General features: G+C 45.0%; 1 protein-coding gene across 1 annotated transcript in view; it reads right to left on the minus strand.

Annotated features, from left to right (window-relative positions):
* Positions 1–24,433, minus strand: part of si:cabz01090165.1 (uncharacterized protein LOC100333421 homolog) — a 128,625-nt gene that overhangs the window by 10,561 nt on the left and 93,631 nt on the right. The window lies entirely within an intron of this gene.

Consider the following 24,433-nt stretch of genomic DNA (forward strand, 5'->3'; position numbering starts at 1 on the left):
TAGAAAACACTGTATATCCCCCTTAGCAAGATCCAGTCATTAGCCAAAAAACACATAACCGCGTCACAAAATGGGAGTAACACCTTCACAACGTTAGCACTTTGCTTCTCTGTCAGAAAGGGTCTGCGAATATTATGCATCAGCACGAATGCAGGCACACAGATCGTGCCACGTTCCACTGTTTCTCAGGACAATCACTGTGAAATCTGGACAGGAGGATGCTGCTAAAAAAAATACATTAGGTGGGCTTTTCATAAGGAACACTCCGTTCAGCCATTGTGTGGATGTTTCTGGCTCCCGTGCACCCATGCGTGGGCCGTGGATCCGCTCCGGCCTCCCCCAGTTCGGAGTGCTTCTCTGGGGGCTAAACTAGCCGGGATAAGCCGCCGGGTGATAAAGATCCCTCGACTCCCAGATGTAATTACCAGCACGAGAGTTGTGCAAACAACTTAATCCAATTATCGCACATATTATGCACATATTTAAAGGTAATAGATTAAGGAGCAATTGGAACATGACATTTGTAGCAGTAATTCAAATGCCACTCTGGCTTACGGTGCTCATCAGTGCCGTATCAAGCATAGCAGCTTAATTTAAAACCAACTGGGAATTCATGGGCTTATGTCATGACACGGTTGTAAGTGACCTGAGGTCTTACTGGAAACCATGAAACCCAGCCAACCAAGGTCCGGTCATTAGACTGCACAGATGGATTTGCCTAATGCAACGTGATTTTGTTGGGCGTCCATCATCCTGCTTTCAGTTTTATGTATTTGGTGACTTTATTGTCCATCAACCGTGAAATTAATTTCATCTTTAGGGGCTGTAAATGTGAATCCTCGACAATAAAATATATGAAAATAAAACACTGTAACAGCGTTAACAGCAAAGGATAAACAAATGAATAAAATAAAATAATGTCGGTGCCCTAAACCGATTTCTTGTAACCCTGGCATATTTCACACTGAGCACACTGTTTGTGTTATCTGAGGTGAAGTTAATAAGCTCAAAGGAATCCAGCTCGTTTGTACGCGGTACGTTTCTGAACCCCTTACTGACGAAGAAGCGTTTCCGGAGAACCCGAAACAGTCTTTCGAGCCACGCGGGCAATTAGTCAAACTCAAGGAACAGGATATGGCGTGTAATTGCCTGCCGTGCTTTCAGCGCGAATGCAATGTATAACTGCACGCCGCCCCCATCCTCACGCAGATAGAAGAGAGTTACGCGGAGAGGAAACGTGTAAATGTCGGAAGGATTTCAATAAATAAAGGAATAAACACCGAGTGCAATTCTCCTCCCGGTTACCAATGACAACATGAGCAATGCCCCTTTGTTTACGGTCTGTGCATGTATTTGCATTTTTTAAAACCCGTCTTGCATAAAAAAAACCCTCATATACGTCATTGTTTCCACCGCCAAGAGAACCTACGCATAATAACAGGCACCCTGATGCGGATAAGGATAAAAGACTAATCCTTTGCTGACTCGAGAACTGGAAGAGAGTCCGGTTGTGTTCTCGTCGTTGCGCCGTCGTGCCAGGTGGGGGCACTGTTGCGCCGTGTACGGATGTGGAGTAGGTAAGGGATAAGGCCCGGTGAGGTGGGGGGGGGGGGGCTACGCTACGTCTGCTAGCAAAGTATCAGGTCCACACACAGGGATGCTGCAACCCGCTGAGGGTCATCAAACAGATGACGCAGTGCTCTGCTTTCTGGGCTAAATTATATCGAGTGAGAAGTCGCAGCAGTGAGAGAGAGAGAGAGAGAGAGAGAGAGAGAGAGAGAGAGAGAGACAGAGAGAGAGAGAGAGAGAGAGGGCGAGAGAAAGAGAGAGAGAGAGAGAGAGAGAGGTGGTGGAGGGAGAGAGAGAAAGAGGTGGCGGAGGGAGGGGGACAGATAGAGAGAGAGAGAGAGGTGGCGGAGGGAGGGAGAGAGAGAGAGAAAGAGAAAGAGAGAGATTATCCAGACAACTAAGCAAGGAAAAGCACAGAGGAGGGTAGCAACTTGAATTCTTTTACTGTGCGCCTCCTCTGTTTTACGAGCACATCAGAAAGATTTGTGAGTGCGTGCAAACACACAAAACACAAAGGGCTGTTTCAGATGTGTCCTACATACCAGCTTAAGACAAAAGTAGCATCTAGCATGCTTTTTAACTGTCAAGATTTATGTGGATGAAACAGAAAGACATTTCTCTGACCGTTATTTGATTCGTATAATTGGCTGACGCAATTGCAAGGTATTCCGTTCTTCACCCTTGAGACAAGTGAAGTTTTTGTATCGCTGTAATACGATCGAAAAACCATAATTACATTGGAACAGGAAGATGATTTAGCACTTGAACTTTAAATTGCCTAGGGAACAGATATAATATATAATGTACCGCACATCATGTAGCGCCTGAGATGGTAAAGGGGTATTCATTGTATGGTTTGAGCATGTATGGGTCTCACAGTTACTGGCTCACCTGTCTTCATTGATGATATAACTGCTGATAGCAACAGCAGAATGAATTCTGAAGTGTACAGAAGCATCCGATCTGCTCAAGTTCAACCAAATTACTTACTCATTGGACTGCACTTCATCGCACAGCAAGGCAGTGATCCCAAACATGCTGCTAAAGCAACAAAGGAGTTTTCGATAGCCAGAAACTGGAAAATTATCCACTGGCTATGTCAGTCACCTAATCTGAATCCAATTGAACATACGCTCCGTATGCTGAAGAGAAAACACAACTGGCCCCCAAAACAAGCAGGAGCTGAAGATGGCCGCAGTACAGACCCGGGAGAGCATCACCAGAGAAGATACCCAGCACCTGAGGATGTCTGTGGGTCACAGACTTCAAGCAGCCATTGCATGCAAATGATATACAACAAAGTGAATAACATTAATATGTTCCAAACATTCTAATAAACTGAAATGGCAGGCTATGCAGATACATTGTGGAGTCAAGAAAAAAATATGTCTTTGTCCCAAACATTAGGTTGATTACTGTATATATGTCAACATCAGAAAGTGGCAATAAGGTGTATATTGTGAAGTGTTGATATCAGTATCAAGATGTGGCTGTTGGTTGATATAAACAGGTAATGAAGCAGTGGTCAATCTGTGAAATACCTGAAGATAGTGAATAGAAGGGTAATGTGCCTTCCTCCTCCACGCTAAGATGTTTCACTGAGCAAATGAAATGCACGAGGAAGAGTTGCTGTCAACAGTGTTTGTAATTAAGTGGGATCCTCCACAATCGCTGTGAACCATGTAGAATTTCACTGTCTGCCCCCCCCCCCGTCTGGCGGTCCGGCGGGTGGTTGATCGAGTCGGCATTTCACTCCTAATTTGTTTACCTTTATGATTGCATTACGCGCTAATGATTTTACAGCATGCTCGCATACTGTGCTGACTCATGTCACAATATTGACTGACAGCAGCTAACGGTAAAAAGTTCAGCGTTACATCGACTCTTACAGAGTACATACGGTCCCTAGTGGACTCATGTGTACTGTTTGAGTTGAATTAACACTGGGCACTTCTCTGCGCAGCCAGGCTTTATCTGAAATGAGGCGCCTCCTCCAGCACAGTGTCCCCATCACTTGTGATGCTATCACCTGGTCCTAAGGGATAGCCTTTACTGGCCTACATGAATCTACTTCCACCAGCCGACCAGTTTTTATAGGAAGTCTTCAATTCAAGTGCTTAGCAAGGTTGGGACTCTATCCCTGCATAGCCTGATCCTCTGGCTAAAGAAGAGTGCACAATGGAGATGCTTCAGGTTCGGAGTGGTGTCTGACTGTTAGGGCACTGACTACGTGATCCTCTGTCTAAAGAAGAGTGCACAATGGAGATGCTTCAGGCTCGGAGTGGTGTCTGACTGTTAGGGCACTGACTACGTGATCCTCTGGCTAAAGAAGAGTGCACAATGGAGATGCTTCAGGCTCGGAGTGGTGTCTGACTGTTAGGGCACTGACTACGTGATCCTCTGGCTAAAGAAGAGTGCACAATGGAGATGCTTCAGGCTCGGAGTGGTTGTCTGACTGTTAGGGCACTGACTACGTGATCCTCTGGCTAAAGAAGAGTGCACAATGGAGATGCTTCAGGCTCGGAGTGGTGTCTGACTGTTAGGGCACTGACTACGTGATCCTCTGGCTAAAGAAGAGTGCACAATGGAGATGCTTCAGGCTCGGAGTGGTGTCTGACTGTTAGGGCACTGACTACGTGATCCTCTGGCTAAAGAAGAGTGCACAATGGAGATGCTTCAGGCTCGGAGTGGTGTCTGACTGTTAGGGCATTGACCACACTGCGGTACTCTGTGAATCAGGGCTGCAGCTTCACTGCTTCTTCATAACAGGGGTCTCATGGACACTGCTGACATGGCCCTAAATCTAAATGCTGTACATACATGCACACATATGCAGACATGTACATACAGTACATACACACATGCATATGTTATGCACATACATATGAATATGCATGCATGTATATGTATGTATGTATGTATGTATCCCTGTCTTTATATGTTTTTATTTACAGAATAAGGCAATCACTCTTTTTTGCTTAAATTAAAAGTTTTACCAACCTGTCAAATTCAGTACTGCTCTACGATCATGCTCTACCTTCAGGGTATGCAATAGAGGGAAAATGAGGTCTGAAAGACATACTGACAGTAAACTGATCCACAATATTAATGCTTCATTGCAAATATGCAGATTTTTATGATCACGATATCATTATGACAACTGTTGGAATCAAACACAAATCTATAATTTGTTATGATTTCTAAATCTATTATATTAATATGCATTAAAACAGCCATTGAAATCCAAGAAGCTCAATATTCAGCTCAAATAATATTATTGCATGCCTGGATTACGTGAACAATGGCTGTTTCCTATCAGTCAGTTTTCTGATGCCAGGAGTTTGAAACTGCAGTAGATTTGATAGTGTAGAATAGTGTAATTTCACAGCGCAGAATAGTGTAAGCACGGTCGGTCAATTCTTCAAGTTGAAATTGAATTATTTTCATGTTTAATTTCAGCGAATACATTTCAAGCTTTTCGTATGTTTTAATTTTCAAATAAGAGTTTCAGATAAACTGGACTTGTTTGAGGTGAACTGAATTAAACCTTTATCTTGATACTAGGGTGGCTCTGAAGTGCAAAACACAAAAACAAAAAGAAAATGTAAAAACAAAAACTTTCGGCCCTGAGGTGCAGATGCAACATACAAAAACAAAAACTAGTAGCCCCGAAGTGCACTATTGCACTTCGAGGCTACTAGTTTTTGTTTTGGTAAATGTAAAAGGACTGCATTTATATAGCGCTTTTATCCAAAGCGCTTTACAATTGATGCCTCTCATTCGCCAGAGCAGTTAGGGGTTAGGTGTCTTGCTCAAGGATACTTCGACACGCCCAGGCCGGGGTTTGAACCGACAACCCTCCGACTGCCAGACAATCACTCTTACCTCCTGAGCCATGTCGCCCTGTTTTGTTCTGTATGTTGTATCTGCACCTCGGGGCTGCTTATTGTTGTATGTTTCTGTTTTGCACTTCGGGGCTACTAGTTTTTGTTTTTGTATGTTGCATCTGCACCTCAGGGCCGAAAGTTTTTGTTTTTGCGTTTTTTTTGTTTGTTTGTGTGTTTTGCACTTCAGAGCCACCGTATGATACCCTCCATAGACACCATTGTGACACCTCTGACATGAAAAAAAAAAACTCTAATAAAACCAAAAATACTTTGACAATGAAGCAAATATTATCAGATGTCAACATAGTTATGAAACATTGCTGTGGTGACTGAGATTGACATTTTTTGAGTCCAGCCAATTAAAAATTTTAATAGTGATATGCTCAGAATCCCCCCCCCCCATAGGCTGCAGATGATACAACACCTACATTCTGTCAGAGCGTCAGCTTTGATAAGGAAAAACTAAAATCTTTCTTCACAACAAAATATTCATGAGTCACAGCCTTTGGATCTATACGCCGACTGAGCTGCTGTATACGTTCAACATATTTTGTCCCCTACAGGCCGATATGTGTACTGCAGATGAGTCCCGTGAACATTGGGGACAGTAATATGTAAAAGTGGCACACTGAAGTGAAAGACAGGGCCAGCATGCACATTCATAATTCTCCTAACTGTATACGTTCGTAAAACCATGTGTGGGGAGAACAATTCAAAGACCCCAGAAGGCAGAGAAATATATTTTTCACACTTATCCTCACGTTTCAAAGAAAATAAACACATTTAGCTCACACTTCCTCTGTGGTACATGCTGTGCTATATGAGATACAGCAGAGCAGGGCCCTAGGCTACTGTAAGAACCCTAGCTTGGGCTGAAGTATGGTTTACCATACAGTACAACAGTGCTGCATTTGGACGTCTGTGTGTAAACTGCACATTTAGGATGCCATTGATTCATTTGCCCAATAGATGACGGCCAGTTCCCCAGCGGCAAACCCTTACTGGGCCACCATTAGGAACAGCAGTCGTCATGAAAACATTCTGCAAAGGAGCATCATCGTTTCACTGGATGCAGGACCCTTCCCCAACTACCAGAAGATCTCCTAACAGCCACTTTGACCACCTCGCCCTGACTGAATGCTAATAAAACACTAAACGCTATTGGGCCACTGTGCAGCTTGGGTAACTGAATACTTTCTTTTTTTGAATAGTCAGAAATGGCTGTCCAGAAATAGACTGTTTTCACCCTGATGCCCACGTCACATGAAAAAGGGGCACAATTAGCCCTGCCTTCTGCTCTCAGATTGACTCTGTGGTAAGATCATTTGGGGTCAACAGTCAAGGTTATGCACGTACAACGATGCAAGAACAATTCACAACCCACCGACGCGGCAGATGGGACTTGTTTCTCGGCTGAACATCTGGCCGTTTACGGCCGGCCTTTAAGAGATCAGAGCCCGACTAACTGAGGAAACAAAGTTGTGCCAAGAAGTCCCCGCTGGCCCATTTAAGGACGACGTAAATATTGAAAGGAAGACTGACAGCCTGGATATTACTGAAGATGAGCGCCTGTAATCGAGTGATGCGGAGGAGACCTTGGAATGATGCAAGAGCAAGGAAACAAACCGAATGAGAAAAATGGCAATAAACAAAAACAGAGCCGAGGGAGAACGGCACCCGGATGGGATCACACAAGGGCAAGTGCCTCCCCCCCCCGCTTCCAATCCCAGCTCAAATGAAACGGCCCGATCGTGCCAAAGGTAAGGGAGAAAGGGAAGGACCAAAAGCTGCTCGATATAATGCGACTTAGACAGAAGGCGAAGAGCAGCACCGGAGGGGGAACTGCGCTCGAGTTCCAAACCCAGGAAGGGCCCTGGTGTACCACTGATCCTGGCTAAGTACTAATCCCACATTACTATGAGGAATATGCAGCTGTATAAACGGATTACACGCAAGGATAAGCTGCCAAAGGAAACTGCCATTAAGTCAGAAATAAGCCTCTGGAGGGCTGCTGGACGGCTCATCCTGTTAAGGCACTGTTCCAGTGTGTGGGTGGGCCCCACGGTCTGGTATCTGTTAAGGCTCTATTCCAGCGTGTGGGTGGGTCCCATGGTCTGGTATCTGTTAAGGCTCTGTTCCAGTGTGTGGGTGGGTCCCATGGTCTGGTATCTGTTAAGGCTCTATTCCAGTGTGTGGGTGGGTCCCATGGTCTGGTATCTGTTAAGGCTCTGTTCCAGTGTGTGGGTGGGCCCCACGGTCTGGTATCTGTTAAGGCTCTATTCCAGTGTGTGGGTGGGTCCCATGGTCTGGTATCTGTTAAGGCTCTATTCCAGTGTGTGGGTGGGCCCCATGGTCTGGTATCTGTTAAGGCTCTGTTCCAGTGTGTGGGTGGGCCCACGGTCTGGTATCTGTTAAGGCTCTATTCCAGTGTGTGGGTGGGTCCCATGGTCTGGTATCTGTTAAGGCTCTATTCCAGTGTGTGGGTGGGCCCCATGGCCTGGTATCTGTTAAGGCTCTATTCCAGTGTGTGGGTAGGCCTAGGGACTGGTATCTGTTAAGACATTGTTCCAGCGTGTGGGTGGGGCCCACAGCCTGGTATCTGTTAAGGCTCTGTTCCAGTGTGTGGGTGGGCCCCATGGACTGGTATCTGTTAAGGCCCTGTTCCAGTGTGTGGGTGGGTGCCATAGTCTGGTATCTGTTAAGGCTCTGTTCCAGGGAGTGGGTGGGTCCCATAGTCTGGTATCTATTAAGGCCTTGTCCCAGTGTATGGGTGGGTCCCATGGTCTGGTATCTATTAAGGCACTGTTCCAGTGTGTGGGTGGGGCCCACAGTCTGGTATCTGTTAAGGCCCTGTTCCAGTGTGTGGGTGGGTGCCATAGTCTGGTATCTGTTAAGGCTCTGTTCCAGGGAGTGGGTGGGTCCCATAGTCTGGTATCTATTAAGGCCTTGTTCCAGTGTATGGGTGGGTCCCATGGTCTGGTATCTATTAAGGCACTGTTCCAGTGTGTGGGTGGGCCCCACAGTCTGGTATCTGTTAAGGCACTGTTCCAGTGTGTGGGTGGGGCCCATAGTCTGGTATCTGTTAAGGCACTGTTCCAGTGTGTGGGTGGGGCCCATAGTCTGGTATCTGTTAAGGCACCATTCCATCGTAGAGTTTGGTAGGTAGCAGAGGTTGCAGCGAAGGATATTGGCAAATCCAATTTGGCATTTCGAAGTGGGGACGAAAGTGGGGAAAAAGCACAGAACAATCAATAAGCCACTGGACTAAGATAACCCCAATTCAATGGAGGAGGCGTTCTTCAAAATGTTTAAGCTTTTATTATATGCCATTCTCACCCAGATTGAAGAAACAAGCCGGTCTGGTTATTAATAACTCAACCCAAGAGCAGAAACATACCTGTAGCTCCTGGAGGCCCCGAGTAGCCCACTTCCATGACCTAACCTCATTCGATTTCCACTCAAAGGCCAAACAGGAAATATAGTTGAATGAAAAAGGAGTGTGCCACTGGATCAAACCCAAGTGATACTTCCCTCTGCCTGCAGATGTGACGAGGGGGAGGTGGGAGAGTGGGGGGGGGGGTTGTTGACTGTCACAAAGATTGACTAAACAACAAAACTGTCAGCTGTCAAATAAGTCGTGTCGATGGAGTGCACATCCTCGGTGAAGCAAGGTTATGGGGGCGGGACCTAACGTGGCTCCCTCTGCGGCCGATTGGACGCTGCTCCTGTAAATCACCCCGCAATCTCAGCGGCATCAGCGGGGATCATTAGCGTGTCTGCTGGTCCGGACTCACTGAAGGACAGGCAACTGCCGTTGGCCCCTGTCCTTTTATCTCTGGGAGTCACGCGGGAGTCGCTGGGGGCCAGAGGCCCGTCTAAGGGGGCTTTGTTGTGAGAATGGTGTGTCTGCGTGGAGGAATGGGGTCAGGGTCGCACCGAGAATCAACCATTCCACCGTCAGCTAATCGCGGTCCTTCTGCTAGCGAGCGTGGAGTATTTGCCCGACTTCCCCCATCCGCCTCCCTGACGCCCCCTGCCCCCCCCCCCCCAGGCTTGGTAAATGATGCGTATGTTTCACATGAAAAAAAAGCAAGCCCAGCTTGCACAGCAACAAGGCCCAGCCATTAGCCCGCACGGCGGCGCAAGAGCGCGAGATCGAGCTTCGCTCCATCACCGCGGCTTTCCCCCCGCGCAGGAGAACGCGTGCAGCACCTGGCGCGGACGCGCTGTCTGACACACGCGCGCGGGCAGGCGGGCGTGCGGGCGGGCGGGCGGGAGGGATGGCGAGCGGGCGGAGGGGACCGCGCCATCCACGGCTGTAATTATCCCCCGGCATCGCGTGTGCGCTTGACCCTGTAATTGCAGGGTGCAAACCCAAATGAAGTATTAATGAAAACTTCGCTCACCCATTCCGCTTAATGGTAAATGTCCTTTTTTATTCCCCTGCCCAAAGTGCTACAGGTTGTGAATGCACTCCCCCTTTTCAATTTGCATAAACAATCCATCTTTATTTATTGATTGCTTCCAATACAAAAGCTCTCCGGCAAACAGCTATTTATTTTTAGCCGCGTTCCTGGATGTGTGCCTTTAATGCAGAAGCAGCAGCACTGAGTTCTCCCAACGGTTCCATTTAAGGGGACAGGTGTTACATTTTCCTGGATGTCACACCGTCATCGTGAAAGAAGGTCAGAAGGACTCAGCCACGTCAGTTTTCTTTCTTCAGAAGGCGTGAGCAGGCGTGCGTACGTGCGCACGCACACTCACACTCACACTCAAGCGCTTTCACGCTTGTGCAGTCGCACGGATGAGTGCGGGGGGGGGAAACGTCGCCCGCAGTGGAGGTTGCCGGCAGTCTGCACAGCTGTTTCAGAAGCGACACGCGGGGGGAAGGGTTCACGGGTTCAAGACCTAAGTGGGGCACAGCTGTCGCACCCATAGCTGGACAGCGCGTGCAGCGGCAGCAACGTCCCAACTCGTTTAAAAAGTAAAGCGCCACATGTCATTTCATGATCTTGCTCCCACTGCTCTCACAGATGGGCAGAACTTTAGCAGTTCTATTATGCAATGAGCAGCCTTGCCACTTTGCATTACCGAAATGCAGGCGTTACCAGGGCTTTTTCAGCCGACAACCAGCTTAATGAGCAGCACGTTTCCAGGGACCTGCTTCTTATTAAAATGTACCTTGGCACACTTTCAAATACGAAATAATTTTAAACAGATGTCAGGACAACTGCACGCATACTGCAATTACATATGGTGTGTGTCAGGCCTACCCGGGCCCTTCTGAGTGAAGTCTTAGCGGTTTTACCCGGTTTCAAAGCCCTTCTGAGTGAAGTCTTAGCGGTTTTACCCGGTTTCAAAGCCCTTCTGAGTGAAGTCTTAGTGGTTTTACCTGGTTTCAAAGCCCTTCTGAGTGAAGTCTTTAGTGGTTTTACCCGGTTTCAAAGCCCTTCTGAGTGAAGTCTTAGCGGTTTTACCCGGTTTCAAAGCCCTTCTGAGTGAAGTCTTAGTGGTTTTACCTGGTTTCAAAGCCCTTCTGAGTGAAGTCTTAGCGGTTTTACCTGGTTTCAAAGAACCTTCTGAGTGAAGTCTTTAGTGGTTTTACCTGGTTTCAAAGAACCTTCTGAGTGAAGTCTTAGCGGTTTTACCTGGTTTCAAAGCCCTTCTGAGTGAAGTCTTAGTGGTTTTACCCGGTTTCAAAGCCCTTCTGAGTGAAGTCTTAACGGTTTTACCTGGTTTCAAAGAACCTTCTGAGTGAAGTCTTTAGTGGTTTTACCCGGTTTCAAAGCCCTTCTGAGTGAAGTCTGAGCGGTTTTACCTGGTTTCAAAGCCCTTCTGAGTGAAGTCTTAGCGGTTTTACCTGGTTTCAAAGCCCTTCTGAGTGAAGTCTTTAGTGGTTTTACCCGGTTTCAAAGCCCTTCTGAGTGAAGTCTTAGTGGTTTTACCCGGTTTCAAAGCCCTTCTGAGTGAAGTCTTAGTGGTTTTACCTGGTTTCAAAGCCCTTCTGAGTGAAGTCTTAGCGGTTTTACCTGGTTTCAAAGAACCTTCTGAGTGAAGTCTTAGCGGTTTTACCTGGTTTCAAAGCCCTTCTGTGTGAAGTCTTAGTGGTTTTACAGCCGTTTCCAAGGCCTGCTTCTATGTAAAGTCTTAGCGCATTTATACACTGTTTTCAAAGCACCTTCTGAGTGAAGTCTTAGTGGTTTTACCCGGTTTCAAAGCCCTTCTGAGTGAAGTCTTAGCGGTTTTACCCGGTTTCAAAGCCCTTCTGAGTGAAGTCTTAGCGGTTTTACCTGGTTTCAAAGCCCTTCTGAGTGAAGTCTTAGCGGTTTTACCTGGTTTCAAAGCCCTTCTGAGTGAAGTCTTAGCGGTTTTACCCGGTTTCAAAGCCCTTCTGAGTGAAGTCTTAGCGGTTTTACCGGTTTCAAAGCCCTTCTGAGTGAAGTCTTAGCGGTTTTCCCGGTTTCAAAGCCTTCTGAGTGAAGTCTTAGCGGTTTTACCTGGTTTCAAAGCCCTTCTGAGTGAAGTCTTAGCGGTTTTACCCGGTTTCAAAGCCCTTCTGAGTGAAGTCTTAGCGGTTTTACCCGGTTTCAAAGCCCTTCTGAGTGAAGTCTTAGCGGTTTTACCCGGTTTCAAAGCCCTTCTGAGTGAAGTCTTAGCGGTTTTACCTGGTTTCAAAGAACCTTCTGAGTGAAGTCTTAGCGGTTTTACCCGGTTTCAAAGCCCTTCTGGTGAAGTCTTAGTGGTTTTACCTGGTTTCAAAGCCCTTCGAGTGAAGTTTAGTGGTTTTACCGGTTTCAAAGCCCTTCTGAGTGAAGTCTTAGCGGTTTTACCCGGTTTCAAAGCCCTTCTGAGTGAAGTCTTAGCGGTTTTACCCGGTTTCAAAGCCCTTCTGAGTGAAGTCTTAGCGGTTTTACCCGGTTTCAAAGAACCTTCTGAGTGAAGTCTTAGCGGTTTTACCTGGTTTCAAAGCCCTTCTGAGTGAAGTCTTAGCGGTTTTACCCGGTTTCAAAGCCCTTCTGAGTGAAGTCTGAGCGGTTTTACCCGGTTTCAAAGCCCTTCTGGGAGACGCCAGGTCAGTTGGAAGTCAGGGAAGGGGGCGTGTCAATCCCCTGACAAGATTGACAGGCAGCTTGAAAAGAGCCACTCAGAACGCTGACCTGCGAGGCCAGTGAACACAGACTCCTCTCCAGACAGCCACCCCACCTGCCCCAGGGACCTCTTCTGTCACTTCAATTTTCCCATCCTGCTAAATGCACTCTCCAGCCACCCCCACCAGCCAATATCCCGTCAAATATCTTTCCCGAAATGTCAGGGTAAATGTCTCTTAACATGCACATACATCCAGACTCCGGGATGTTCCTTGTTATTTTTAAGCAGTCAGGAAATTTGCACGAAAATTCACAACATTTTATTTGGTTAACAGTAATTTGTACTGTTAATCGCGATTCACAATATTGGGAGAGTTATCGATGTTAAACCAATCCGCCACGTCGATACTTCAGAACACGCTTAACATTTATTTGACAGGAATCCCCCCTGTATGCTTTTTCATGACCAAATAACAATCATCAGTGGATGTGACCAGTAAGTTTGCCTGGAATGTCTTTATGGCTTCGACTGAAACTGTTACAGATGTGATTTTAGATGTGTTCTTACATTCTTAGGGTTAACAGTATTGTGAGTTCAGAAGCAGAACCGCCACACTTGCGGAGCTAAAACAGTTAATGACATTTGGAGGAGTAATTATCACCTGATCCCCCACTGTAAGCTTTGAAAGCCTCGACCTTTTAGGATAAGCTTCATCTTTTCGTTCCCCCCCCTACCGGTCAGAGCAGAGAGATGGCTGCCGTCCCCTCTCTCCCGGCCGCCTCCCAAACTGCCACTCCTCTGATTTGCAGGGTCACCTTACACAGCTCACGTTTAAAGGTCCCATGTCTTAGAAATCAGTCTCCTAGTTTAGGCAATCATTTCTTCACCATGTTTGCAGGTGGTGATACTCCTCTGTTGTTGTAGTTGGGTGAGGTGAGAGGGTACTTGGGGGTGATTGGAGCTGCTCTCTCCTTGACCCATGCCATTAGCCTTAATTGTGCATTGTGGCCAACGAGTGAAAGCCTCAACAGTGTTCAGCAGTGGCCCTCTGACTCCCTGTGAGAGCGTGTACGTGCGCTTAACATGTAAGTTTATGTGTGTTAAGTCCCGTATGTCTTTATCTATACATATGACCAACATATCCTTTTTTGTGTATATATGCATGTCCATATGTGTGTGTGTGTGTGTGTGTGTGTGAGTGTGCATGAGAACATACAGGCATGTGCACAGGGTTCAGAATGTCAACCCTCCATCTAGATAATACTGTGTATATTGATAATACTGTGTGTATTGATAATACTGTGTATATTGATAATAATGTGTATATTGATAATACTGTGTATATTGATAATACTGTGTGTATTGATAATACTGTGTGTATTGATAATACTGTGTATATTGATAATACTGTGTATGTTAATAAGACTGTGTATGTTGACAATAATGTGTATATTGATAATAATGTGTATATTGATAATACTGTGTATATTGATAATACTGTGTGTATTGATAATACTGTGTATGTTGACAATAATGTGTATATTGATAATAATGTGTATGTTGATCATACTGTGTGTACTGATCATACTGTGTATGTTGACAATAATGTGTGCATTGATAATACTGTGTATGTTGACAATAATGTGTGTATTGATAATAATGTGTATGTTGATAATACGGTGTGTATTGATCATACTGTGTGTATTGAACATACAGAAGCGTTGTAAGACCGCAGGGGGGCAGTTTCTCAGCAGAGGGGAAGGTGGGCGTTACCTGGGATACCGTCCTCTCAGCAGTGCGGCGGCGCGAGTTCAGAACGCGTGGACGGAATGCTAACGGCAGCTCAGCCTGAGATGGAGGAGCCGTCTGAGGTGGCACAGCGCTCACCACCTCTGAGCAGTCCCTACCCTGCTCCCCCCTCACCGTGCGTAATCCTGTACTGGTTAATTATAGAACATTCTGAATTCACTTTAACAGGAAATTCTAGATAGGGCGAGGATGCTTATTTCCCTTGTGCCCTTGTGTCGAGCAATATTTTTTAATACTCCAAAATCTACTTTAGTTCATTGCTCAATAATTTTCCTGCCTGTAAAGATTATTTCTTAATCCAATACAAATGCGTTTATTTCATTACAACGGTGCTAGTTTACTTAATAAAATAAATCCACAGTGGGCAGGTATTGTTCACAAGCAGAAACCATGGATCAGTTTTATCTTTTTCTCCAGCGTCTGGGGTGAGGGTTAGAGTTGATTTGGCTGTCAGTATTGTACCGTCTCAGACAGACTGACTGCTGAGCACCAAGCCTGCCTGGAGTGAACTTCGTAGCCTTTGTCTCTTATCGCGCACATGCACACGCACATGCACGTGCATACACAAATGCACAGACGCACACAGACACACACACACACTCGCATACACACAAACACAGACGCACACACACACACAGGCACAGACATAAACACACACAGACATACACACAGACACAGACACACACAAGCACACACGTACACACACACACATGCCTGTTCAAATCAAAATATAAAGGCGCACACTCATGAAGAACATATGCTGTAAACATGCATGAGTACACACACACACTGTCACAAATGAACTGGAAGATCGAGGGGTTTGGATGCACACTTTTCACACACACACACACACACACACACACACACACAGACACGCATGTCATCTGCACACAAACACACTTGTCATCTCCACACACACACACACACACACACACACACAGACACGCATGTCATCTGCACACACACACACACACACACACACACAGACGCATGTCATCTGCGTACACACACACACGCGCCTGTTCAAATCAAAATACAAAGGCGCACACTCATGAAGAACATATGCTGTAAACATGCATGAGTACACACACACTGTCACAAATGAGCTGGAAGATTGAGGGGTTTGGATACACACTATTCGCACACATGCACACACACACAGATGCACGTCATCTGCACGCACACAAACACACACGTCATCTACACACGCACACACAGACACGCATGTCATCTGCACACACACGTCATCTACACACGCACACACAGACACGCATGCCATCTGCACACACACACACTGACACACACACAAACACACACACACACACACTTGGGAGCTGACAGGAGTGTGTCTGACCCAAGCTTTGTTTTCCCTCCCTCGTTTCTCCTGCTGCTCCTCATCATGTGGGGTTTGATTATGGAACGTTCTGGCCTCACTTCACTGCCACTGGCCAGTTTGATGTGCTGTTCAACACTTCATGCTGAACAAGCTTCCATTTACTTATATATTACAAACGCACACACACACACACACACACACACACAATTTAACATAGAGCCGAGATATATTTTTAGTCTAGGCAAATTTTGTTGTAGAATAGAAATATTGTGTAGTCGTATATTTCCTGCATACTATACATTATAAGCGTGTGGTGTGTGCGTGTGTGTGTGTCAGAGATAACGAGAGAGTTTGTGTTTGCGCTTGTACATATGAGTGAGATGCATGGGATTCACTCTACCATTTATGCAACACAAGCTAAATACACAGACACACACACACGCACACGCACACACAAGCACACACGCAAGCACACACGCACAAAACAGATTCCAGTGGTGTACACAAGCATGAAGCAAAACACGTAGGAGTGTGTCTGCAAAAGTGAGGCGAGCAGTTCTGCAGCATTGGAATTAAGAGGACTAGGGCCCCATCTCCATAATACACTTCCTCAATATCGCTCAGTATGTTTTTTTGGGTAAACTGGCCTTAAACATAGAGACGCTCATTTATCCAGAGAGAGCAGTTTTCTCACCTGTAATTCAGTCATTCATCAGCGCAAGGTTGACGGAGCTCTCCTGTCATCCTTTCCTGCCGTTCAGTTTGTCACTTCTCCCCTCCCCAGTAATCTGCATCAGTCGCCACTCATTAAGCGCTGGGAATTATCGACAGCGGTGGTCCCACACCAGCACACGCTGCTTTCAGAGCCTGGGACCACATACATTTTATACAGCTGCCAGTTTTTTTATTCTTATTTTAAGCAATGGAGAGTTGACACGAAAATTGCAATTATATTACCGGCACAGAAATGGTCAAACAGGACTAATTATAACAATGAAGTAGTCTGCAGTGGTGTGGGAAGACAAAAAAAAAATGGAAGACTAAAGCAGATGGGCTCAGAAGCAATAAAAACGCAAGGTTTAAACGTTGTGGTTAAATAAATCACGGTCAGTTGTGCTCTGTCATTTTTTTGCCGATGCTTAGTGTGGACTTGCCCATAGGAAGAGACACATATTTCTGCATTAGCAGAATTGGCTGGAACTAGCAAGTATCACTTTGCCTTGTGTGCAGTATCTGGGACAATTGCATTGTCACTTTCCCAGGGCTCCCCCAATCATTAGTAATCACGTGAGCTGGAAGCACAGAACTCATCAAATCATGAAATCCAGGGGCTATGTTGTGTAGTTTTACAGTCAAGCTAGAACCTGGCTCTACTGTTCACCTTAGAAGTGCTGTCCAAGGGAACTTTCTGCTTGGACTATTGCCGAAATTCTTTTTTTTACTACTCTCATGAATTTGCCCATTTTTGGGAGATCGCTAGCCCAGATGCTACCCTTGAGTGTTTTGTGAGCATTACGCGTTAAGTGAACTGCATTTGCCACCAGACTTTGAGGGTTTTATTGTACGCCGTCAACAAGTAACATTCATTATGCAAAATAAATGCAGTAGCACTGTTGAAATCAATCTCGAATTTAGCAGGCATTGTTATTCGCAACTAAGCTGTAACTTACGGCTTCCAGGTACACAGCGTCAGCAAGAATAACTTTTAAATCAGACGTAACTGATTTCCCTTGCAGAACAAATATTAGTGCGAAACACACGATATGCACTTCTGCCAAAGTTGTTTTCGGGGGAATGTCACAAACATTTCTAACATGACTATTTAGAAATGCAGGTAATTTAGGATTTAAAATGGAAGGTTTGTACTTCAAAAATGCCTCCGTAAAGTCTTCGATGACATTTGTCTGGCAATTATATTTTTTCCCACTGATGGAGGATGGTTTATGTTGGAGCACAATGTTTTTTTGTCAGTAAATGCCCGTCTTCTGTTGCAAACTCTGCTAAATAAATTCACTTGTCATACAGCGTACCTGGTGGGTACTGTAGCTTTTGGTTACTCAGAATTTGTTGTGATTGACGTTCCATCCTTGTCGTATTCCTCCTTCTTACCCGGCGTATTACATCAACTGATTGCTTTCATGAGGGTCACGATGAATCCCTAATTGCATAATTAGTCAGGTGACTGTGACAATCCAGTGCCTGCAGTGAGTCCATGGGGATTTAGGTGGTAATGCAAGCTGAAGACATTTTGAATTACATGCTCTAGATAAACTGGTGTCCCTACTCATGAATCATACAAGCCAAAACACACACACACACACACATACATGCACACACACCTTCTACCCTCCATTTTCTCTCCTCTCTGTACTGCTCTGAGGACATGTCCGTCACTTCCTGTGTCACCACCGGATTTTGGGCCAGTATAAATGCCTGAGAACCATACCACCTGAGAGCCGGACCACCTGAGGGGCGACCCCTTCCGTGGTCCAGTAGCTCACTCAATCTGCACAACATCCAATTGCACAGCGACCCCCCCCCCCCCCCCAAAAAAAAAACTGCCTGACTGCACAGGACAGTCTAATCGCACAACGCCCCTCCCCCCCCCCCCCCCGCATCAGCCACAGATACGAGGTGAACAAGCCCCGCTTGTCAATTAGGGCCAGATAGAAGGTGGATAAAAACATTTTCAGATAGAAGTCATAATCAACATTCTGAGCTGCCGCTAGTGCTCTCTCTCTCCCTCCCTCCCTCTCTCTCTCCTCTTTCCCTCTGCCTCTCTCTCTCCTCTCTCCCTCCCTCTCTCCTCTTTCCCTCTGCCTCCTCTCTCCTCTCCCTCCCTCCCTTCTCCTCTCCCTCCCTCTCCTCTCTCCTCCTCTCTCCTCCCTCTCTCTCTCTCTCCTCTCCCTCTCTCTCTCTTCAACTCTCTCTCTCTTCTCCCTCTCTCTCCCCTCCCTCTCTCTCTCTCTCTTCCCCTCCCTCCCTCCCTCATCTCCTCTCTCTCTCCCTCTGCCTCTCTCCCCTAAAACTTCTCTTCACTGGAATCATGCCCTCTAGCATTTCATGCTGCCAATGATCTTTATTCATTAATTTCCATGATGGTGTTTATTTTTTTTTCTTCCCTGAACATGAAGTAATTTCCGAAGCCTGGGACGCGTCTCTGTTGCCGTGTTTCAGCTGGCGTTACCCCAGTCCCGGCACCCCCCTGCGCCCAGGGGTACACTGCCGAAAAAAACGCATGCAACACAGATCCATCCAAAGGGCCTTCACTCTTGTGCTTTCAAAGCCTTTTATATGAACCAACATGGCGACCATCCTCCTCCACGTTGGGAAGGGATACTTTTTTCCCTCGTCCAAGATTCTTGTGCACGCATCTCCGCTCTGCAGCACCATCACACGTATATGAGCATCCCTGCCATTTCAAAAACAAGTTCTGCTTTAAGTGTGAATGTTCACACTCTTTGTGCAGTGTGGAGGTGCTTGGAACAAGAAGGACAAAGGAAATAGAAAAAAAAATGAGATAAATCCCGCACACTATATCTCCTGTCAATCTCAACAACTTTAATGTGTCTGGGGAAAAAAAAAAAAGTCGATTCTGCTTTCCTCAGGGTTTTGGTTCAAGGTCAAACAGCCCGACACATTATACCTGGCGAGATTGGCTCGAGATTGATGCGATTTATCTTCTTCCTATTTACTAGAGACGAATTTGAGAAAATCCCCTTTTTTTTCGGCTTATCTGCTAGGCATTCCGGAATCTTCCGCCGCCCTCTCGCGCAGCGAGACGTGACCCCGCGGCGCCGGTCTCCGTTGCGTTTGGACCGGCGCGAAGGAGCCGGCGCGCTCGCGCGCGGAGAAACGAACGCCGCCGACTTCGGCCCGCTCGCTGGCTGTAACCGGGGAGGTCGGGATCGGTGTGACAGGCGCCATACCGTCGCGTCGCACCCGTCGTCAAGCTTAGCGCGGCTAACGTTGGCCGAGACGCCGCGGCTGCCCAGACCGTACCGCGGCTAGCTGTTGATGCCGTGGCGCCATGACGACCAGCGCGGCTGTATCTTTCAACTGCTGAAAACCCAAAATTGCGCATCGCTAAAGAGCCAAATGAACAGCGAGATGGAAGAAAGCAAACTACTGTCAGAATAATTCAAACGACGGGATAAACATAAGAGACCCCAAAAACCTCACAATGATAGAGACTCATAATCAACAGACAACTGAAATTACATTTCAGTTCCACTTCAAGGCACTAATCTCTCACCATATCAACCGTTAATAAAACGGCACAAACAGCGACACTACCCACAAGATGAAATATGAATTTCAAACACGCTGCGCGATTATGTAACGGAATGAGGGCAGTGTTATCATGGGAATTGTCCTCATATGGTTATCTGAATCCGCCTGTGGGTATTTTAGAAGGCTGATGCTCAACCTCGTTTGCCAATGATTAGCCATGCTAAGCCCATTACTCCAGGTAATGTGTAAACAGACAGCTCTGCATGGTTCAGCAGTGAAGCCATGTTGCGTTGAGTCAGCCATCTTAGTTTCCTTGCCTTGTCCTCATATTATTACCTGGCAAGTCTCTGATATCATTAGTAAGGTAGGATTTTGCTGTAATTAGCTTGGTGAGATTGGTGAATAATATAATATGGTACATCAATCAAAATCCATATTGAATTATTGCCCCTCCCCGACATTACACATGCACATTTATGATATATTTTATATTAATATATATTAATGTAAAAAAAAAACTGATTTGAAGTCATAAGGACATAAAACAAGATACAAAAAGGATTGTAAATTGTCTATGTACACTATATACAATAAGTCCATACTGCTGTAAGTATGTACACTGGTAGAAAATAAAAATAAAAATAGTGTGACCTAGTAACACTGGAAATATAGTTATATAGTCGAATGAAAAAAACAGGAAGATTTATGACAAATGGGCCTGAGGACCATATGCAGCCTGGATGAGAGATGGGGAAATTTGCTTGGGAACACCTGTGTTAGTTATCCCAGACAGATCCTATTTGAAGCCAGTCAGCAGAGATTGATAGCAAAAGCACAAATCCTCTTATATCCCCACTGATCAAACCAGAAATGACTTTAAAGAAGAAGAAGAAGAAGAAGAAGAAGAAAAAACTCCTTGCAGGGAACCAGGCACAATATGGCCACTGGAGAACTCAATGACGACATTGGTTTAGAAGGCATTCAAATCGGGCTCTCCTGGTGCCTCTCCAGACTTACAATGCAAACACAATCCAGATTTACAATGCAAACACAATCCAGACTTACAATGCAAACACAATCCAGAGTTACAATGCAAACGCAATCCAGACTTAAAATGCAAACGCAATCCAGAGTTACAATGCAAACACAATCCAGAGTTACAATGCAAACGCAATCCAGACTTACAATGCAAACGCAATCCAGACTTACAATGCAAACACAATCCAGACTTACAATGCAAACGCAATCCAGACTTACAATGCAAACGCAATCCAGAGTTACAATGCAAACACAATCCAGATTTACAATGCAAACACAATCCAGACTTACAATGCAAACGCAATCCAGATTACAATGCAAACCAACCAGAGTTACAATGCAAACACAATCCTGATTTACAATGCAAACACAATCCAGATTTACAATGCAAACACATCCAGATTACAATGCAAACACAATCCAGATTACAATGCAACACAATCCAGACTTACAATGCAACACAATCCAGATTACAATGCAAACGCAATCCAGAGTTACAATGCAAACCAATCCAGATTACAATGCAAACACAATCCAGACTTAAAATGCAAACGCAATGCACAAGCAAACGCAATCCAGACTTACAATGCAAACGCAATCCAGAACAATGCAAACACAATCCAGACTTACAATGCAAACACAATCCAGACTTACAATGCAAACACAATCCAGAGTTACAATGCAAACACAATCCTGATTTACAATGCAAACACAATCCAGAGCTACAATGCAAACACAATCCTGATTTACAATGCAAACGCAATCCAGATTTACAATGCAAACACAATCCAGATTTACAATGCAAACACAATCCAGACTTACAATGCAAACACAATCCAGATTTACAATTCAAACACAATCCAGAGTTACAATGCAAACACAATCCTGATTTACAATGCAAACACAATCCAGAGTTACAATGCAAACACAATCCAGATTTACAATGCAAACACAATCCTGATTTACAATGCAAACACAATCCAGAGTTACAATGCAAACACAATCCTGATTTACAATGCAAACACAATCCAGATTTACAATGCAAACACAATCCAGATTTACAATGCAAACACAATCCAGATTTACAATGCAAACTCAAGGGCAAAGGTCAGGGGGGTGAAGTGCAGAAATTCCATAGAGGGGGAGATCATAGTCCCAAGAAAAACAACAAGTACGTACAAGAAGTCCATGGGTAATATGTCCACTAGCCTACTGAATATTAAACTCAGATAGGCAAACAAGAGCAAAACTAAGCTACGTAGCGTGAACGAGAGCAAAGAACCACAGGGTCCCTCACTGTTTAAATGCAAGGACCTTGCACTAGCTCTGAAACATTAGCTGTTAAAGAAATGAGCAACTGAGAATCATCCATCTTCAAACTCAAAAGATACTTTGGTCATGTGTACGGTCTGAAATTATTTGCTTTTACATTTAGGTATTTTTGCATCATGTTTAAAAAAAAAAATGTTTGAATAAATGATGTGTGTACAATGTGGTTTGAATAGAATAGAATAGAATAGAATAGAAAACTTTATCGTCCATTAAATATAAAATAAAATGGAAATTTTCCTTCAGCTCAATGCTCATTGCAAGTGACACAGACAAAGGTATACATGAATTAAAAAACATAACAGCAAACATTGGACAACCATAAGGTCACTATAATGTCCTTCAAATAACATCTCCTGGTCACTGTTAGCTACATCCCCATGACCAAGTCTCTGGTTGGTCCATTATTGAGGATAGTGATTGCAGAGGGGACAAATGACAAACGTTTTTCCTTGCCCGTGGGACCCTTAGTCTCCTACCAGAGGGTAGTTTTTGGAACGAGGAGTGAAGTGGATGGGAGCAGTCACCCACGATATGAAGGGCTTTCCTTTTCATGGCAAGACCATACAGGTGCTGCAGTGGTGCTTGCTTATTTTACTGGCTTGGTTTATTATTTGTGCTAGTTTTGATTTATTGCGCACAGTGAGATTTCCGTACCAGGACATTATATTAAAAGGTCATTACACTTTCAATGAGAGATCTCTACAATGAGAGACTGGAGAATGTGAACCTTGATCTAATTCCAAATGATGTCATCACAATTATTTCAACGAAAGGCATCAGAACCATGCTATCGTGGGTTATAAACTGGAAAACTGGACCTTGAGCTATAAATCTTTGCGGTCTCAAAGAGCAGGCTGAGACTAAGACGGAGGGGGGCGTCGACGTCCTCGCTGCGGCGGCTCACGGTTCGGGTAGGGCTCCTCGTCAATGCCGACGCCCACGGCGGGGTCGTTACGTATTCATGAGGTTCGCCGCGCGTGCATAAACACGAGCACTGGAACAAGGGCCGCTTGTCGGAGAGAGACCGCCACCGCTTAACATTCCGATCACGGCGAGACGCAGCGCAATTTCTCCCTCCCGAGCGGCGCCGCTCTTACGAACAAACCCTTGGGTTCCGAGCAAATTAAAAAAGTTTTCTTTCGGCAGCTGCCGCTTAAACTACAGATATGCCGGGTCACTTTCAATGACAAAGCTTCATACAGATGTTCCTTTCATGGTGATGGATGTAATTATAGTTGTCATGACAATATCAGCAGCATAACTGTGCGACGGTTTTAAACGCTGTTGCAACAGCAGTGACATATGCAGATTATATTAAACCTGTCATGTCAGCTTGTATGCAAACAGAATTTAAAAATAGAATGTGGTACAAAATATATGTTTCAAAGACTATTTCAGGTGCAACCATGAGTTATTGATCTGATCATCGTTGTCATGACAATATCCACAGCAAAACTGCAAGTCAGTTTTATAGTACACTTTTCTTTTTTTTAAATACAAATTTGCATGTATTTTTATACCCATAATTATCACATGATTCATTATCTTATGATCATATTTTTAAATTATATTATTGGCTATTACAGGTGCAACCATAATTGATTAATCCAATTATATGATTACGTTTATTGATTGATTGTCTGAAAATATCAACATCATAACTGAACACCATGTTGGCTTATTTTTGGTGGTTGAATAAATAAAGGACAAAGTAGAAACAAAAATCTGCTTTGTGCTATTTGCCACATGGCGTTGGATTTATCTGCTGTTGGTGAGGACTAGATGAGGGTTAGTTATGTCCTAATCTGTAAAACCGTAGAACTGAAAGATGGTGTACTTCCTATTTCACATCACTGTATGAGACAGGCTTTTCTTATCCCTCAATAAAACCGAATGTTCGGTGCCTCAGGGATGATCTTCAAATCATCTCTACCAGCTTCTTAAGGCAGGGTTAGATGACTCTGTCGCGGGTGTAAGACGGTCCTTTGATTTAATCTAATTTGACCAATTATCAGCAGCAATTAGTTGAAATCAACACATAACCACAGCATCTTAATGGCTGATGTGAATGACCCTATCTGGACTGACACACTCAAGAAATAATATGCCTATTCCTGTTCTACCCTTTAGAGACGTAAAA

Source organism: Anguilla rostrata, chromosome 12 (genome assembly GCF_018555375.3).
Source record: "Anguilla rostrata isolate EN2019 chromosome 12, ASM1855537v3, whole genome shotgun sequence".
NCBI classification, from domain to species: domain Eukaryota; kingdom Metazoa; phylum Chordata; class Actinopteri; order Anguilliformes; family Anguillidae; genus Anguilla; species Anguilla rostrata.